The sequence below is a fragment of the Fukomys damarensis genome, unplaced genomic scaffold (assembly GCF_012274545.1).
Source record: "Fukomys damarensis isolate Sample0158 unplaced genomic scaffold, DMR_v1.0_HiC HiC_scaffold_5, whole genome shotgun sequence".
Taxonomy (NCBI): Eukaryota; Metazoa; Chordata; class Mammalia; order Rodentia; family Bathyergidae; genus Fukomys; species Fukomys damarensis.
The window spans coordinates 82,819,384-82,836,136 of record NW_022900917.1 but is presented as its reverse complement, the minus strand read 5'-3'; the positions used below and the strand labels follow the sequence as shown (position 1 = coordinate 82,836,136).

Here is a 16,753-nt window from a genome sequence, read left to right as displayed (position 1 = left end):
TGGATCACTAAATGCCAACCACCCAAATAGAACCAAGACTCTCTGGAGGAAGAGAGGTATACCTGGACATATTAGAGCCTTGGAGAGAACCCAGATTGCCAATGTTCGCTTCTTCCTCTGGGCCTTGGGAGCCCCTGAAGCTTCGTGAGTAATAAAGGGTCACAGTAATTTCATCCATTGCATAGTGGCATCTTTGGGCTATGAAATTAGAAATACTCTTGGCAGGCCAGTGTGCAGGAAGGTGGGCCAGGTGGGGCAGCCACCAGTGGTCAGTTCTGATTACTCTGAATGAGCACAGGAGGATCCATCTTATCCTGGAGTCCCCACTTGAATATTAGTCGCTTTTGGATAAATGTAAGTAAGGGACTTATTAGAGTCAGTTGTACCAATTACTGCAGCTTACTTTGGGCAAAAACTCATAAATATGACACTAAAATATATAACTTTCATAGTGTTTTCACCAATTCAATATTTTCATTCCTGTCATAAAATGAAAGCGACATATTAAAACAATGAAGACTCCACCAATGCACATGGCTATGACATTGACACTGGCAGTGCTGTGCTCCTCCTGATAACAGGATGGATGTCATTTCTGTGTCCCCCAGACCCTCTGTGCCTGGCCTGCTGGGTTAAGCAGCACCCAGACACCAGACCCCAGTGGAGCTGCAAGCAGCAGCTAATTTGTACGGTACCGGCTATAAGAACATGATCCAATGTGGACTGATCAGGGACTTTCCCTGGGAGTCTTTTAAACTGTTCTCTGGGAAACCTTCGATCTTTTCTTGTTGAAGGAGCTGTAGGCTGCAAGCTATGCTCCCTGGAGGAGGCCCAACTATGGGGAAAAGGATAAAGACAATGTACACATGGAGGAGAGAGAGCTGGCTGGCCTATGCCTTGGCTCCCTCACCACACGTAGCTTTCACCTCCTCCCTAAAATGACATGGCAACCTTTGCAACAATAGGATGGGATGGGCCACGGTGGAGGCAGGACACAGCTCCAACACTACCTCTGTCCTCAAGGAGGATTGCTGTCCCAAACATTTACACCCTACACAGTTCTGCTGAAGGCCTGGCTGTTGTACCACCTGTCTGTCTGCATCCTTGGAACCAGAAAGAATGCACATCAGCTGACCCTGGGCATGTTACTCACCTCCCAGAGCCACCACTGAATTTGTGAAATGGAGAGAACTGGTAGTACCTTCCAGGGGTTGGGGGGATCTGAAACCAGAAGAGACAGAAGATGGTAGGTCACATCCTTTCCTTCCCCATGCTCCAACAAGATGGAACACTGTGGACTAAATGTGGGAATGTCTCCATATCATGTGTAGGGACAGGGATGCCAGAAATCATGTCTCAGCCATCTGCAAAGAAGCCTGGCCCAGAACTACTTTCCTGAGGCCTACATCCTATTTCAGGGCATACAAAGTCATCCCTGCATACTTAGACCCTTCCTATTTCCCTCCTTTTAGGGCAGAGATCCTGAATCTCCTCCCAGATGTGAACTGATCCCAGTCCATGTTCTGTTAAGAACTGGAGCACAAGGCAGGAGGTTTGTGGTGGGCAACAAGTGAAGTTTCATCTGTATTTACAGCCCGTCCCCATCAGTCACATTATACCTGATCACAATCTCCTGTCAAATCAGTGCTGCCATTAGATTCTCTAAGAGGGCAAACCCTACCGTGCACTGTGCATGGAAGGGATCTTCTAGGTTGTAGAATCCTTGTTGAGAATCTAATGCCTGATGATCTGAGGTGGAGCTGGGTTGGTAATGCTAGCCCTGGGAAGCAACTGTAACTACAGATTAATATTAGCAGAGAGGTCTGACCATAATAAATCAATTGCTTGCAAATTCATATCAAAGCCCTATTAGTAAGTGGCAAGTAATAATTAAGCTGCATCTGCTTGCAGGCTTGAGAGTGGCAGGTGAATTGATGTACTTCAACTGTGCGGCTGAACTTGGTGGTAGGCTGTAAATCAGAATCTGACACTTATTTCAGTCCATACGTAGTGACCCATTCTCTTATTTACTACTTCCATCTGTGCCTCCTTCAACACTGCACACTTTTATCAGACCTAGCCCTCACCAAAATAAGTTAAAAAAAAATGAATATCATTGGAGAGCCTCTTTGAAATGGGAGAAACACCAGTGATGAAAGGGCAGGAGATTCTATGACTGCCAACAAGAAAAGCCACTTTAAAAGAAAATACTAAGATTCCTACTTAAATTGTGAGTTCATTACGGTAGATGGTTCACATTCTCCAACCCCACTTTGTCTAACACGCAGGGACCAGTTAGCCAACAAAGCTATGAAATCTTCAAAACTGCTTTGACACATGGAAACCAAGCACCCTGCATAAAAGACAAACCTTTAGAGATTTTTAAAAATGTGAACACGAAGAACAGAAGCAGTTATTAAAGGCCACCACTTCATCAAATGCATTTGCACTGAGAGCATCACTCTTAATGGCTAACTGCATTGCTGAAGCAAAGGAGCCCTTCACAACAGTGAAGAGTTAATCCTGCCTGCTGCTAAGGTCCTTTGGCATGAACTTTTAGGAGAGGCTGCCATCCAAAAGGTGGCATATGTTTCTCTTTTGGCTGGATCCGTAACTGGATGAATCAATGAAGCAGCAGAAGTTATTGGGGCACAACTGCAAGAGAAGATTAACGAGTTACTGTAGTGTGTACTCCAGGTTGATGAGTCTGCTAATGTTGACAACGAGACAATGCTTTTCTGTGCCGGAGGATGTGCACGTGCATTTTTGTTGCCAATCAACACAATAGCTGCAGAACGTTTGAATACTTACCTACCACGAAAACCCAACTGGTCATTCTGTGCCTGGACAGAGCAGTTGCCATGACATGACAGCTTTCTGGTTTTACTACTCAGGTCAAAGAAGTCACTCCTGCATGTGACTCTATGCCCTGTGTCATCTACAAAGAAACCCTGGCTAGCTGAAAAATGTCACCCGAACGTAACATATTTTGCAGATTGCAATTTAAACTATCAATTACACTAAAGTACATGCTCTTAACTCATGTCTGTTCACACAGCTCTGTGAGATGACCACAGAACACATACATCCTTGTCTCTCTGTCTCTGTCTCTCTGTATCTCTCTCCATAATATATATATATATTTTTTTTTTTTTGAAACAGGGTCTCACTTTGTCGTGCAGGCTGTCCTTGAACTCACTATGTAGTCCAGGTTAGCCTTGAACTCACAGTGATTCTCCTGCCTAATTCTGGCCTCTCAAGTGCTAGAATTCATGTGTACCACCTCTCCGGGCTCACATACATCTCTTGCACACAGAAGTGAGTTTCTAAAGAGTTTTCCAGTTATGAAGACCATTTGCAGAAATTTCTTTTAGAAAAATGATCACCAAAGAACAAAAGCAATTCTGGCCAACAATAGCAAGGCAGAGGGCATCGTAATCCCAGAACTCAAATCATACTACAAAACTACTTTAATCAAGTGATCAAAACAGAATGGTACTGGCAAAAAAACAGATCTGTGATGATACACTTTACTGAAATAAATCAGACACACATGTGTAAATACCGAATAGTTTCTCTGGTGTGGAAAACTAAACATGTAAATAAGGATTAAAAGTTATAATAGATAATGTAAAACAGGAAGAAAGGGGACAGAGGGGAAGGGGAAATGGAAGGGGTAGGGAAAGAAAGAAGGGAATGGAATTAATATGAGAAAGTGAAAAAAATGGAAACAAAGTATTTGTAGATAGTAAAGGAGGGGTTGAAGGGAGGGCAGAGGGATTGGGGGAAAAAATAAGAACCAAGACAGATTATGTAAAGGTACAAGTTTCTGATGATGAATGTCATTGTATTGTATACCTAAAATGCACCCAAGAAATTAATTGTAGAAAAAAACAGACCTGTGGATTAATGGAACAGAATACAAGATACAGGAACAACTCTAAGCACGCTGAATTATGCTGTTTTTGACAAAGGGGACAGACCCCTTCACTGGAGGAAAGATAGCCTCTTTAACACATGGTGCTGGGGAAACTGGCTATCCACATGTGAAAGGTTGAGCTTACACCCATATCTCTCACCCCACACTAAACTAAAATCGAAATGGAACAAAAATCTCAACATTAGAACAGGAATACGTAATCTGCTGGAAGATAAAATAGGTAAAACTCTCAAAGACATAAGTGTAGGCAAAGGCTTTCTGAATAAAACCTCAGTTGTACAAAAAATATTGTTATACCAAGAATCAACAAATGGTATCATATTACATTGAAAAGCTTTTGTATAGCAAAGGAAAAAACCACAAACTGAAGAGACAACCCACAGAGTGGGAAAAATTTTGCCATCTACTCCTTAAAGGACTAATACCTAGAATATATAAAGAACGCAAAAAATTAGGACCCTCAAATTTAAAGACTCAACCAAAAAGTGAGCATCTGAAATGAACAGACACTCTCAAATGAAAAAAATGCAATTGGTCAATAAATACATGAAAAAATATTCAACATCACTGGCCATTTGAGAAATGTAAATTCAAACATTAAGGGGACAGGGATTTAGCTCGGTGGTGCCGCCACCTGCCTTGCAAGCCCAAGGGTCCAAGTTCAATCCCTGGTACAAAAAAAAAAAAAAACATTAAGATTCCATCTCACCACAGAAAAAAATGGCTACCAACAAGAAATCAACCAATAACAAATGTTGGCAAAGCTGTGGGGAGAAAGCAACCCTCCTTCATTGTTGGAAGTGTAAACTGACACAAGCACTGTGAAAATAAGTATAAAAAACTCTATCTGACCTAGCTAGTCCCCTACTAGGAATCTTCCCAAAAGAGTTAAAACACCACACTACAGTGGAGCAGTGCTCCTCTTTCCCCACAGCCCTGCCAGCATTTGTTACTGGTTGACTGCGTGGTAGTAGCCATTCTTTCTGGGACAAGGTGGAATCTCAACATTGTTTTCATTTGCATCTCTTGAACGACCAGGGGTGTCAAACATTTTTTTCCTATGTTTGTTTGCTATTTCTACTTCTTTGTCTGAGAAATGTCTGTTCATTTCAGATGCCCATTTTTGGATTGGGTCTTTCAATTTGGGAGGTCTGATTTTTTTTTTACGTTCTTTATATATTCTAGATAGTAGACTTTGTCTGAGGAAGAGCAGGTGAAAATTTTTTCCCACATTGTGGGTTGTCTCTTTACTGTTGGTCGTTTCTCTTGCTATACAGAAACTTTTTAATAAGAAGAGATCCTACTTGCTGATTTGCTAGTTCACAGGTAACTGAGGTTCTGTTCATAAAATCTTTTCTTACACCAGTGTCTTCAAGACTTCTACCTAACCTCTTTTTCCAGCCAATTTAGTGCTTCTGTTTTAATATTTAGATCTTTAGTCAATTTCAGTTTTAGTTTAGTGCATGGTGAGAGATATAGGTCTAATTTTAACCTTTGGCAAGTTGAAACCCAGTTTTTCCAGCACCATTTATTAAAGAGGCTATCTTTCCTCCAGTGAGGGTGTATGGCTCCTTTGTTGAAGATGAGGTGGCTGAGTGTGCCTGGAGTTGTTTCTTCATCTTCTAATCTGTTCTACTGGTCCTCAGGTCTGTTTCTTTGCCAGTGCAATACTGTTTTTATCACTGCTCCACTGCTGGTGGGAGTATAGACTGTTGCAACCACTGTGGAAACCAGTAAGAAGATACCTCAAAGAACTAGGATTAGAAGTGCCATTTGACCCAGCTATTCCCCTGCTGGGTATCTTCTCCAAAGAATTAAAAGAATCACACCACAGTGATATATGTGCACCCATGTTCATAGCAGCACAGTTTGTAATAGCTAAAACTTGGAAGCAGCCTAATTACCCATCAGCAGGAGACTGAATAAAGAAAATGTTTTTTTTTTATAAAATGGAGTACTACTCAGGCATAAAAATGAGAAATTAGAGACATTTATAGCTAAATGGATGTACATTGAGGCAGTACTCTTTTTTTTTTCTTCTTTTCTTGGTTTCTTGAGATAGGGTCTCACTATGTAGTTGAGACTGACCTGGAGCTCACTATGTAGCCCAGGCTGGTCTCAAACTCACAGTGATCCTCCTGCCTCAGCCTCCCGAGTGCTGGGATCACAGGCGTGCGACACCACGCCTGGCTTGAGGCAGTACTCTTAAGTGAAATAAATAGGACACACATGTGTAAATATTCAATATTTTCTCTAGTGTGAGAAACAGTGTAAATAAGGACTAAAAGGTATAATAGATAATGTAAAATAGGAAGAAAAGTGACAAAGGGAAGGGGAAAAGTGAGATGATAGGGGAAAGGAAAGAAGGGGATGGAATTAATATGAGAAAATGAAAAAAATGGAAACAAAGTCTTGGTAGACTGGGAGGGAGGGGTTGAAGGGAGGGCAGGGGAATGAAAAACAATAAGAACCAAGAAAGATTATGCAAAGGTACAAATTTCCAACAGTGAATGTCATTATATTGTATACCTTAAATATACCGATAAAATTAATTTTAAAAAATACTACAGTGATGTATGTACACCCATGTTTACAGCAGCACAATTCATAATAGCTAACTCTTGGCAGTCGCCTACATGTTCTTAAACAGAAAAATGGATAAGTAAAATATGGTATTTATATACAATGGAGTACTACTCTGCCCCAAAGAAAGATAATCTTGAGGCATTCGTAGAAAAATGGATGCATTTTGAAACCACAATGTTAAGTGAAATAAATCAGATGCACAAGCTTGAACACTGCATGGTTTCCTTTATATGAAAAGTTAATATATAAAGTATGAACCAAATGACAGATAATAGGAAAAAAGGGAGAGGAAAAGTTATTGAATTCTAAGTATGTTACTGCTGTCTGTTTCTAGTTTCACTCCAATATGGTATGAGAGCTGATTCTGCAAGATTTCCATTTCTTTGGACATGTAAAGTCTGTATTGTTACTATGAGCATGGTCTATCTTGCATAAAAATATTAATTCCTAGAATTGGAAAATCTATGAAGATAAAGTAGTTCAATGGTTGCCTAGATTTAGGGGTGTCAGGGGAGCTTGGGAGAGGATGGCTAGGAGAGGATTGCTTTGGGGTAACAAAAATGATCTAAATTTGATTGTGGTCATGGTTGTACAACTTTTTCAATGTGCTAAAATCTACTGAATCATACACTAAGTTTGTAAATTATATGGTATGCTCATTTTACATCAATAAAACTTTTATTTTAAAATTAAAACAGAAAAATGGTCACCAGTGGCAGCACATTTCAGTGACACAGAATGAGTTGCAAAACTTCTTACTCGTGTGACATATTTAACTTGCTCAGTGAACTCAATCTGTCGCTTCAGCGGAGAATGACAACTGTGTTCAAGTCAGTAGATAACACAGATGCATTCAAAGCCAAACTGGAATTATGCGGATGATGAGTGAACATCGGAATTTTTGACGTTTCAAGATTAGCAGAGATTTTTGCAAGAGACTGAGCCAGAGCCTTCTTTCTCCCAATTGGTGTTTGATCACCTATCTCAGCTTTTAAAAGGATTTGAGCATTACTTCCCAGCCACAAAAGTCCCCTGAATTGGGAAGGAATAGAGCTATGATCCATTTGTCAATAAGCCAAGTGAATCAACTTGGTCTGCACTAGAAGAGGCCTAATTGCTTGAGATCACAAATGATAGAAGCCTTAAAAGTATGTTGGAAACAACTTCAAATCTTCATACATTCTAGGTTAAATTCAAGGCAGAATATAGTGAAATGGCCACAAAAGCACTGAAAAACCTCCTCCAACATCCTGTCATAGTGTATATTGCAGTAACAGAAGCAAAAACAAAATTACAGAGTAGACATGAGCAATACACTTCGGGTGATACTGTCTTCCATCACCTTCCAGATGGGACCATCTAGTTGCAGGAAAATAATCTCAGGGCTCCTACTGATTCTGCATTATGGTGAGTTGTATAATGATTTCATTATATTACAATGTAATAATAACAGAAATAAAGTGTATGATAAATGTAACGTGCCTGAATCATCCTGAAACAACTATCACCCACCCTGCACAGTCCATGGAAAAATTGTCTTCAATGAAAGTGGTCCCTGATGCCAAAAATGGTTGGGGACAGTGACCTTAGAGGTACCAACAAAGGGAGCTGAGAATGTCAGTGCACATCAGTAGTTGGCCCAGATCATGACCAAGAGTTGGGCTAAGTTTGTAACTAGGACCAATGTTCAATTAGTCTCACCCTACAATTGAAGTCATGGTTCAAGGTGTGACAAGATCCGTGCCCAGTATGTGGTTAGGTCCAGGGCTCACACCATGAGCCAGGATAGGAGCTCAGTACACAACCAGGATTTGGCCCAGTGTTCATCCAGGGTCAGGGCTCAGGCTGTGACCGGGAAATAAGGGTTCCCAAGAGTGGCGCCATCCCACCCCCTTGCTGAGCTCTGGTGTTTGTGTGCACCACAAAGCAGTGATGTAAAGGGGAGATCCAGAGACACCTGCTATAGCTTCTGATGCCAAACCACTCTTGTTTTTCCTGATTGTTTCTCTCCTTTTTCCTACTCTCAACCCATCCAGGCAGCAGGGGAAGGTGTAATTAAAAATCAGGTTTGTTAACACGAACACGACGTACATAATATTTAAAACATCCGAGCGCCTTTAACTCGCTACCAACGTGCATTTGCTCATTAGGCAGGATTTCTTTTTTATGGCAGCAACACTGCAAATAGCTCTTATTAAAATGCTCAAAACACCATCTGGTCCTTTGCTGAGGCTCTGAAGTGTGGTGGAGGTGGCCCAGCATGCCTGGAGACCTGGAGATTCCCAAAACAGTGGCAGGCTGGCTTCCCCACCCAGCTCTCTCAGGGCTCTGGGGTTGCAGTCGGCTTCCTAGCTCTTCTTACCTCAAGGCACCTCAAGTCACCCTGGGGCTCAGCATTGAGACGCACTTGCCCAGAATCAACAGCTAAGGAGAGACTAGTTTGAGCCTGAGTCTCTCTGGGGAGAGAGGGACGCTGGAGCAATGGGAGCACAGAGATGCGAAGAGGAAGAGCAAGATGGCTTCAGCAGTAGATGCAGCTGAAGCTGGGGCAGGGAAGAGAGAACCTGGGCCATCATTGCCTCCCTTGCCCAGGAAATTAATCAAGAAACCCTAACCCTACTGGGCTGGGACAATCCATGGTCAGCCCAGCAGTTGAGAAGGGATGTGAGATGCAAAGAAATCATATTGAAGCTATACAGTGAACACTATAAGGTCCACACAGTGCTTTGGGAGGGTACTGTCAGGACCTCTGGGGACCAGGCTGTGCCCCAGAGGCACAACAGGAGGGTTTATGCCCAGGTAGCTCTGCCCCCACACAGGACCTGGAGCTAGAGGAGGAGGGTGCAAGCTAGAGTCACATGGACTGGAAAGGATACCCTGGCTCTCTCCACTGCCCCCAGTTCTTCCTCTTCTTCTCCTCCCCCATCTGCCTACTCCTAGCCCTCCTCAGTCACTGGGCAGGCCCTATGGCAGGACAGAAACACTGATGGGGAAGGGACACACTCGGGCTGTTTCCAGGCTAAGGGACGGCCAAGAGCTGGCTGGCCTTGGTGGAATGCAGGCCTGGCAGCCAGCACCTGCCCACGCCTGCAGCAAGCATCACTGATCAATCAGGGCAGGCCTCCGGTTGCACTGAGAACTCACTCCAGGCTCCTTCTCTACACGTCCCTGGAGGAAACCTGTGCCCACTGAGAAGCAATGATAGGCAGTGTGACACCTGTCTGCCACCTGCCTGGTGACAGGGTGGAAGTTAACACTGGGGCCGGAAGGCCAGGAGCAAATGCAGCTTGAGTTGTGTCAGCCGCTGCCCACCTGTACTTTGAGCCCGGAACATGGCCCTGAGCAACTCAGTCCCACGGGAATAAATGAATAGTGACAGCATCTGGAGCCAGCTCATTGTGAATCTTGGTGTGGGTGCAATGGTGGGGGGAGGGGGCTTCCTGGAGGGAGTATGAATGAGAAGACAGTGGACAGGAGACTAACCAGAGAAAGGTGAGGGAAGGGAGGGGGAAGGTGCAGGAGGAGGAGGGGATAGGGTCGGCTGCACAAGAGGACAGGCCACTGGGAGTACAGGAGGGGACCCCCCAGACAGGATTGCCCTGTACTGGCCTTTGAGCCACTCGTGTGCTCTGACAGCATGCCCAGGAGGGCACTGTAGGGGAGGATGGACCACAATAGCAGCGGTTGAATTGCAGGGAGACCCGCCAGGTGTGGAGGTCATGGAGACTGGAGATGTCCTCAAGCAACATGTTCCGCCTGCTGCCTGGGCCCACAGTGTAGCCCCATCTGTGTCTCCATGTGTTCTTGGACCTTGTGGACGTAGATTAGGAATGAAAGCCAGAAAACCCAGCACACATCCAGCTGGGCTAATTCTCAGTTCAGAGACTTCCAGCAAGTCCTCTAAGCCCTCCCACCCTGAGTTTCTTCCTCAGTAAAATGGGCATAACACTGCAGAGGGCAGCCAGGGTAGAGCAGATGCAAGGCAGGCGTGGCCTCCCAGAACTGCAAGTCTTTTATGTTATTATATATAAAAATCGTAATGAGCAAACATCCATAGATGCACACACACACAGTGTATGTGTGTGCACACAAATATACACAAGTATACATGTGTGTGCATGATACAAGCAAACAATACATTCACACAGCAAAAACTGCACACTTACACATGCAGAGTGCTAGGGGCACCACACTTCCCTTGGAATTCCCTTGGAAGGGTAATGCCTTGCTTTACCCCTGTGTGTGGCTTCAGTCAATATTAGGAGATATCAGGCCTGAGACCTGACTGCAAGAAAATAATAGCCGAAATTTCAGTAAACAAACTAATTTAAGACATACTCAAATAAACATGAAAACATGAGGAAAGTGTTAAAAATGCACAACATGCAGAAACTCCTCTCTTCCACCCCCATCTGGGTCCTATGAGGGGAGGCAGCCCCAGAGTTCACAAGACAACATCCACAGCCCACTCAGCCCCAGGACTCCTGAGCTGCTCCGCTCTCCCCACTGAACCTCTGATAAGCTCAGGACCCCACCCAAAGCTCTAGATACACTGAGGCCTGCTCCTCTCCTGGCTTGAGGCCTAGGCCTGGGACTGCAGGCTTGGAATGCGTGGGCTTCCTTCTCTACACCCCTCCCCAGCGGTAAGTGGCAGTGTTCAGAAGGTGTCAACTTATTCCCAGCTGTTGTTGCCAAAAAAAGGAAAAAAGAACAAAACCCTCATGGTTTCAAGGAAACTCACGACAACTTTAGAAAAGCTTGAGAACATGATAGATGTGCTCATTTGCCTGAATATTCAGCAAAGGCCAGGGGTCTCAATTTTGTCACATGTGCTTTGGAACCACTAGAAGTGGTCCGGCCTGAGGACCTGTTGGGGTCTGGCACAGCTCCTCCTCTTTAGGCCACTCCAGCCTGCCTGGAAGGAACCATTTTATATTTCTCTTTATTCCCAGGAATAATGGCTCTTGACATAAATGACTCCCGCTAGCAATTAGCCATGATTAATGTAGAAGTCAGCTGCAGAAGCGGAGGAAGCCATGCACAGGAAGGGCGGGCAACATTCACATATTCACAGCTTGGGAAGAATGTGCGTGGTTTCATGGGGGTGGGCAGGGGGCTCTCCCTGGGGCTTTTTCCAACACTCTGGGCCTGGGCAAAGGGTATACTGCTGTGGTGGATGGCAGGCCTGGGGCAGAGGGCCGAGGACTCCAGTGGCTCTTCACCAGTCCCAGAAGCAGGCATGAGCATGTGGCCTGGGTGAGTTTCCCACACATGAGGAGACCTGGGGAGCCCTGAAGGCTAAGCTTAGCTCTGGGCTGAGCAGGGACAATGTGCATCCCTTAATTCACACAACTATCCTCCCAGGGGATACCTGTTACACACACACACACACACACACACACACGCACACACACACACACACACACACACACACACACGCACACACACACACACACACACACACACACACACACACACGCTTCACAGATAGAAAACTGGGACTCACAGATTTTGGCCTGGGCATAGAGCAGTCATTAGGGGCCCAGACACTGGAACCGGAAACTGCCTGTCATTGCTGCGTGCCTCTGTTTCCACAGCTGGGAAGTGGGGGAACAGCAGGACCCACCTGGTTGAGACTGTGGCATTCTCATACACACACGTCCCCCACATCACTGTGGGATCAGTCCATTGTCCCCTCCCCTCTCCTGGGTCCCGGGGGAGACTCCACCTGCTCAACTGAACACCAAAATACTCTCTAGGTCTCCATGCCCCTGCGCCAGCTGTTGTAACTGCCCCTCCCCATCACCCATCTGTCCCATACATTCCTGATCCTCCCCCAAGGCTCGAGAAAAGACAGGATACCGAGTTGTCAGCTCCTCTTCTTAATTCAATTTCAGGGCTCGTTAGTGCTCAGTAATTAAAGGGCCAAGGGAGCACTCATCGCCACAGCAACAGCCCAGCCACTCACGCTGCAGACACGCTCAGCAGCTACTGCCAGGGACAGTCCCCACCAGAAGAGGACAGCCACTCCACTCCAGCAAGCATCTGCAGGCCCACTTTACAGATGAGCAACCTGAGGCCTGCCAGAGGCACCTCTCCTGCAGCCACTCAGCACCTCTGCCCCAGCACCCAGGTCCTGCCTCCTTGCTGAGCCTAGATCCTCCTCAAGTGGGAAGCTCCCTCAGCCTCCCCAGACCAGCTCTCCCAGATCCATCTCCGCCATAGCAATGCCAACCTCCACGGCCAGTGCCAACCTTAGGCATCTTTGAACCAGCCTTCATCTGAGTAATATCTAATCTTCAGATAACCCCGCTGGCTCCACCTGAATTGGGTCGCTTCTGTACCATCTTTGGTACCCAGGTGTCACCCCATGGGATCAACTCAGCTCACCGGATAATCACAAAACCCCAAATACCTCCCACTTCTGCTCCATTCCCACACAAACACAGCAGCAAAAGTATTCCCCTAGATAAGTGGCTCTCCCCAGGGTTTAACGAGTCTAAAACCTTTTTTCTTAATTTGTACCCACAGAATTTTAAGACCACAGATGATATGTATCTGTGCTTCATGTATAGGAGGAAGATTTTTTTCAGCCCCCTGAGGGCCAAAAGTCCCCAGAATAGGGGGAAGGGCTGGGGTGTGACAGAATTGGGGGTTGGGGTTGGGATCCTCCTCAAGACTGAATGTTGTAAGGCAGTAATGAGCTATCCTCACTCCTCATCTCTGTCCCTCAATCAGGCCCCAGGCCCTGAAGGAGCCGCACAGCCACTCTCTGCACCTGGGCTCCCTAGTGGTGCAATGGCCATCTCCAGGAATCCAGGCCCCAATCTGTCCTCGGAAAGTCTCTGCAAAAGGAAGGCTGGGTACAAGGACAGGAGGACAGGAGCCACACCAACTCGCTGCTCATATGTGCCACATGCTCACACATCCCTGATCCAGTCTCACAGATGAGGAAACTGAGGCCTGGGAAAGGAAGTCACTCTGCCAAAGACACTCCCACAGCTGTGGAAGTAAAGTGCAGCGGGTCACCGTGTGCCCTCTCTCTCACTTTCCCAGGAGGGACTGTTTCATCTGCCTCCAGTCGGGTTATGCTGTGAAGGAAAGACTCCTAAGGCCTCAGGAATGTCACTGTAGGCCCCACCCCTGCCAACCCCAGGACTGGGGTAGGGGAGCTACTTCTTCAGGCACTGATGGTCACTGTGGTAGATAGATAGGGAGCTCCATGTGGGTTCACAGGACCATAATGCTCTGGCTCAGAATTGGCAGGTATCATCATGCCCACATCTCGCTGGACAGCAGTGGTTCCCTACTGACCCCCACCTGTCTCCCTACAGAAGACAGGGGAGCAGCCCCACCTCAGAAGTTCCAGAGGCCCGAGTAGGACATTGGGTGAACTGTACTGTTGACCCCATGGTGCCCATCTGACCTCCAGACCCAATACCCTCAGCCTCAGCCTTGGCAGTGAGCTCTCCATCCAGGCAGTGGTGCCCCCTCTGCCCCGCCCCCACCCTCATTACCATTCCAGCCAGCTTGCCTAGCCAGGCTGAACAATGGGCTGCATCGGAAGGGGAGGGATATAAGTGGGTCCTTACTGCAACTCAATTAATCCTGCATCGGAAAGTCTAACACAATCAATTTGGGGAGCCGGCCGACATCATAACACGGTAATTAGGAACAACTTTCAACTCTAGGCTTCCTTTGAAGATTGTAATTGCAATTAATTAAACATCCCTGCCGCTCCTCAGAGTCTGTTAGCAAGAAAACGGAAGGTGGGGGTGCCCTAACCCCTGTTCTCAGCAGCCTAGGAACCAAAGGGAACACCTGTCTCCTCTGAACATCAAAGGGCATAAGAAACCCTATCTCAGAATTCTGTATTGTCCAGGCTCCTGCCCCTCACAGCCCTTCCTCTGCCCAGAATGGATGGCCTCTGGATGCCCAGCCCCTCTGTTCATCTGGCATGGTCAGGAAATACTAATTGAGCACCTGCTGCACACATGCCATGGTGACAATGATAAGACAGTCACCCCAACCTGGATCCAGGGCCCCTGCACCACTGGGCAAAGGAGAGGTGGCCAGCCTCCATCCACAACAGAAGACTCTGCTTACAAAACTCAGTGCAAGCAGGTGCTCTCGCTGGAGACCTTACAGGTGTGGAGATCGCACCACAGTAAGGCCAGGAGCTTGTTCAAGGCTACACAGCTGCTACCAGGAGGAACCAATGTGCTTCTGACTCCTGAGCTTTCTGTCTAAGCTGAGGCAATCTGTCACTGAGGAGAAGCCAGTGGCCTTCTTAGCTCAGGAAGGCAATCGGGCCAGCCTGAGTGTGGAAGATTGGGTGGACAGCTGTGAAATCAGCTGCCCTCTCTCTGTCAGGCTGTCACTGTGCTAGGCAGGGCCCAGAGTCCTGACCAGTAGTACCTCATCACACCCTTGTTTTCAGCTGACAACCCCAAATCCCCAAAAGCAGCAGTGATGGCCAAGGGCTGCAGAGTCCATGGTAGAGGATCTGTATTCAAGCCCAGCACCTAAAAGCCTGGGCTGGGCTGTGCCCACAATATTCCAGCACAAACTCCTAGGCTTGCTCAGAAAACATGGCAGAGACCTCTGGCAAGTCAGTAGGGAGAAGATGGGGTGAAGAATAGCCATCCAGAGCCAGGATCTGTGGCTTGATGAGGAAGATGATTTCTTCCAGTTTCCAAAAATAATTTAGAATCATTGGTATGTACAGCCTAGGCATTATGAGCCTTAAAAGTAAGACAGCAGGAAGCAGCTGCAATGCCAGAGAGGAGGGGAAAGGCATCCCAGAAGATGGCACCTGAGGAAAGTTAGAGTACACATGCTTTGAGCACCCTAGCAGCTATAGCAAAAAAGGTAATGTGAGCACTACCTGGCTCTCCCTGTGCAATGGGACAACAGGAGAAACTGAGGGCCAGGAGGGATTGCCTAGGCCTTGTCCAAGGAGCAATGAGCACTGTCTTGATACCTCCCACCACTCTCCAAGAGCTTCTTGAGGGAGGTTGTGTCTTCTTCCCGCAGAACTGATGCTAAACTGTGCTTTACACACCTGAGGCTTCTTCATAACATGCTGTACTCTAGGAACAGTGAGTCCACCTAGAGGGAAAGGCACGGGGTGTAGAGAAGTTAGCCTTGGAGCCAGAGCCAAAGACTAGCACTTCCCTCCTCAACTGAGGGCACCAAAGTGTTCTGTACCTTACTGTCACACTCCAACCCCAGTCATCCTATCCTCCTACCAAAGGGATTGGCTCAGTGCCACAGGACTACACAGTCAAGCCTGGTGCTGCCTGAGCTGCAGGGATTGGTCAAGAACATGACCCACTTGGGCCCACCCACTTGGGGCAGTTTAAGGGACATGTGGCCACTCATTCTGAGACCACTCTTGGAAGCCAGTGGCCCCTGGTCTTCTCAAGGCTGGGAGAAACTGTAAAAGTAGGAGATGCATCAGCCATTTATGATGATTGGAATTTGAAATGTCCCTCAAAACTCACATGCTAAAGGCTTGGATGCTGACAAGCTTTGGGGAGTGATGGAATCATGAGGCTGATGAGGTCATAATATGATGGCATTATTGGGGGTGATGCAAACAAGAGTGGGGTCTAGGTAAAGAATAGATCACAGGTACTGGACCTCGGGGCCTTTATCTGGTCCCAGCCCCTTCCTCTCGGACACTTTCCCTCTTTCTTTGCTTCCTGGCTGCCATGAGGTGAGCAGCTATGCTCCAACAAACTGTTCCACCATGACATCCTGCCTTGGAGCCCAACCACCATGAACTGCAATTTCTGAAACCATGAGCCAAGATAAACCCCTCCTCCTTTAAATTGCTACTGTTAGGTATCCAAGAACAGCAATGGATCCAATAACAGAAATGGAAAGTTAATACAGCCACGTTGCCACTGCTGGGGAAGCCAGTCTGAGGGTAGAACCAGCATGATGGAAGGCATGGCCTCTAGAATAATTCTAAACCTCTGTATGGAAACTTCCCTGAAGCTCATTTTATTTCTGGATATTCCATTACTGGAACCATCCAGTCACTTCTGTGGTTTAAGTCAGTGGGAACTTCTAATTTCTCTCTGCTCCAGCTTCTCAGACCCTTGGTTAGGGTTCTTGCAATTGCTCAGCCTTTGCCTGCACTGTCCCTTCTGCCTAGAGTACCCTCTCCCCATATCCACATGGCTGACTACTCCTGATCTGTCCGTTCTCAGCTTGAAC

At 46.6% G+C, this 16,753-nt stretch overlaps 1 long non-coding RNA gene across 1 annotated transcript; it reads right to left on the bottom strand.

The window, feature by feature from the left end:
• Window positions 1-1,178: 1,178 nt before the first annotated feature.
• Window positions 1,179-16,079, bottom strand: LOC104872860. Its single transcript, XR_783291.1, has 3 exons — window positions 16,033-16,079; window positions 15,591-15,637; window positions 1,179-1,221 (listed from the first exon to the last, which is right to left on the bottom strand). It is a non-coding gene; the product is annotated as an uncharacterized LOC104872860 (long non-coding RNA).
• Window positions 16,080-16,753: the final 674 nt, after the last annotated feature.